Source organism: Apodemus sylvaticus, chromosome 14 (genome assembly GCF_947179515.1).
Source record: "Apodemus sylvaticus chromosome 14, mApoSyl1.1, whole genome shotgun sequence".
NCBI lineage: Eukaryota > Metazoa > Chordata > Mammalia > Rodentia > Muridae > Apodemus > Apodemus sylvaticus.
This window is the reverse complement of record NC_067485.1, coordinates 83,763,486-83,766,621: the sequence shown is the minus strand read 5'-3', so window position 1 is coordinate 83,766,621 and position 3,136 is coordinate 83,763,486. Positions and strand designations below refer to the sequence as shown.

Here is a 3,136-nt window from a genome sequence, read left to right as displayed (position 1 = left end):
ATACATTTTCATGTGTTCAGTTATCTGTTGGGGTAATTAAGTCATTCTTGATGTATGAAATGGTCCAACAATGTTTATAGATAATTTAATCCTAATGGGTTTTACCAGCCCTATCATATATTGCGTGTGTTTGTGTGTGTGTGTGTATGTGTGTGTGTGTGTATACCTGTATGCATGCAATCTCTTTTGTATCTCTTATCTAGGTAAGACCTTGCTTTCCTCTGTTAACATAATCCCTACGTTCTGCTTTCCTGACTACACTTGCCTATTTGTCAGCTTCTATGTGAGAAGAGACCTTTTAGCTTTGTCCACAGTCTTTTCCACCAAGAGGTTCATTCATAGGAGCTTCCAAATCGATTTTACCTTCTGGGATTGCACTTTACAAACCTCCACTTGAAACAGGTTGAACGTTGTTCTCTTCTTTACGAAACAACCTCCTCTTTCTGTGAAGATAAACTGCTACTCATCATTGGCATCAACCTGGGCATGGTGGGACACACCTGTAAGCCCATCTCTCTGGTGACGGAGGCGAGGAGGTCAGTCTCTGAGCTTATGTGTCATTGTCAGTTCCAGAGTAAGCTGGAGGCCAGGCTGGGATACATAAGATCTTGTCCCAAAACAAAGACATGACATGTAAACAACCGCAGCACAACCCAACCGAACAAAAAATAACACAACTGACCACCCAGATAAACAAACAACAACAAAGCCTCAGACATTATTCTGGATGTCACCATATTCCTGTGTCTAGATGACACCTGTGACTTATAGAACATGATAGTTTCACCCTACAAATATGGAGATCCCATGCTGAATTTTAAAGAAAGAAAACTCTCTAGAATTTCAGTCTAATTAAAAAATTAATGCTTTAAAATGCATATTGACTTCTTGACAAATCAATGTGTTTCTGGCATTTTAATTAAACTGTATAATGATTTAATTAGAAGACCCCCCCCACCCACACAAGAACTCAAAGATATTTCAGAAAACAGGGCACTGATTTCCTGTGTGCATGAATTTAAGAAGTGGTAATGGATAAGAGTGTTTTTGCATGACTGATATTGACCTTCTGTGAAAATTGCCTGCAGTTTTTGTTATTATGTGATTTCTACAACATGCTGTTTCAATCTCAGGGTGCTAATTGGGGGTCGTGGAGCTATGTGATAGAAATGTAACTTAATCTAGAATGGATCAAAAAGAGAAGCATTTGGGCTTTGTAATGTGGGTGACTGTAGTAGTGGACCTTCCTCAGAGGCAATGGGCTAGCTGCAGAGGTTCAGCCATGTTACTGGAACTTAATCTGCATGAATTATTGAATGTTAATCCACATAACACTGACTAAATGTGTTCAGTGTGATTTCTCCATCAGTTTAAAAGGACTATTGCTTGATGCTTCTGGAGCCTCGGGAAGAGATAATTCATACTTTCTTGCCAATTCTGACTGCTTGTAGGGCTAATATTTCTTCACTGTGGGCCATAGGTGGGTTTACAGCTATATAACTGCATGGAGGGATGGGTAGGACACACGTGACTGGCTGCCACGGTTCACAAGCTTATCCTTATATTTACACAAAGCTGTTTCCCACTTTTACTAAAACAAGTAGAAGATGGTCAGGCCCCAGAAGTTGAGAAGTTGTTATTTTTAAAGGTCATGGGAACTTAGCATCCATCTTAATTCTGCCATTTGTTTAGAGGAGTTGCTTGAAATCGTTATTGTGAAACGTGACATGGCATGGTGTCAGTTTCTGTAGATCCTGTCCCTGATATCCTCATGCTCTGCTTGCTTTTTCAGGATTTAGGGAGAATACAGCCATTGCAGACTCTTTTTAATTGTATCTAAATAGGAAAAAGAGAAGTTGAAAGTGTTGGCCAAGACCCAAAACAGCAAACAGAGTCATCCCTCATGGATTCTTGAGGAACGGATAGAAAGGAAGCAACGAACAGAGTATATTCTTTCTGCTCAGCACGTTGGACTCAGGCCCACATTCATCCTCTGATGAATTGTACTATGCACAAGTAAATACTTAGTCTTTCTTTTTATTTCCCGCTTTCCTTCTTATAGTCTATTTTTGATCTTTAGTTATTAATGAGAAATCGTTAACAAACTTTCTTCAAGAAATTCTATTTTCTGTCCTTCTTAGATGAAGTGTTAGTTATGGGCATGCCACCTCTGACTGCATTGACTTCACTCTCCTTGCTGTCTTCCTTTTTCTTCTGAAGCAGAGAAACAAAGCAGACAAACCAGATTCTGTCTAGATAGGATTGTGCCTCTAACAGGACCCAGCTCAGGCATGACAAAAAGACAAAGTTATTCATCCAAAGATCAGTGCCCTGTGGGTCTGAGGGCAGCACTATGGGTGTTTTTCCCACCTACACCATGTGGCATGGCAGCATACAGGTCTCTGTCTGCCTTTCTCCTCCCACACTGTGCTGCCAGGATTTGATCTGATTCAATTTTTATGTGTCCTAGTCATAAAATCGCTTTGGCCACCAAGCCAGGAATCAAGCTAGGATGAACAAAGAACTGATGTCTGCTCTGCCCTGACTGATAGAAGAACACCACCACTAGCAGAAAGGTATCTCTGCCCATTGCCAGGAGTGATGACTGAGCATATCTACCAAGGCTAATTCATAAATATTCTTTCTGTGGGGCAAAGTCTTTGAAGTCCCAAAGTTATTATTGGTATACAGGTTCTTGGCTCTTTATTTATGGTCAAATAATTACAGACTCTTCAGTGCAGGATCACATATTCATGCTGTGTGTCTGGCCATAGCTCTATGCTAAGGTGTTAGAAAGAGAAAAAATATGTATTAATATGCATCTTTCGAAATGAATTTTATTAATAAACTTGTAATGTCTTCATCTGCAAGACACTGTGTGTATTAAATATATGACATTATTCAGAAATACACTCTTAATGTCATATATTAAACTATAAGATTTTCTCAGTGGCATGACCTAAATGCCAAATAAAAACAGGCTATGTATTTCATTTTAACATGAAATTAGCTATGGTAAATTGACCTTTATAGTTTCCTCTTTCTATTGAATTGCCCTCTCTTCTGTTTATTGAAGCATTGGTTTTCAGTAGTCTAATTCCCAGTGTTGAATGTGCAAATGGCCTACAATTTCAGA

At 39.2% G+C, this 3,136-nt stretch overlaps 1 non-coding gene across 1 annotated transcript; it reads right to left on the bottom strand.

The window, feature by feature from the left end:
- Window positions 1-2,457: 2,457 nt before the first annotated feature.
- On the bottom strand, window positions 2,458-2,601 carry LOC127665294 (small nucleolar RNA SNORA48). Its single transcript, XR_007973349.1, has one exon. It is a non-coding gene; the product is annotated as a small nucleolar RNA SNORA48 (small nucleolar RNA).
- Between the last annotated feature and the right edge of the window lie 535 nt (window positions 2,602-3,136).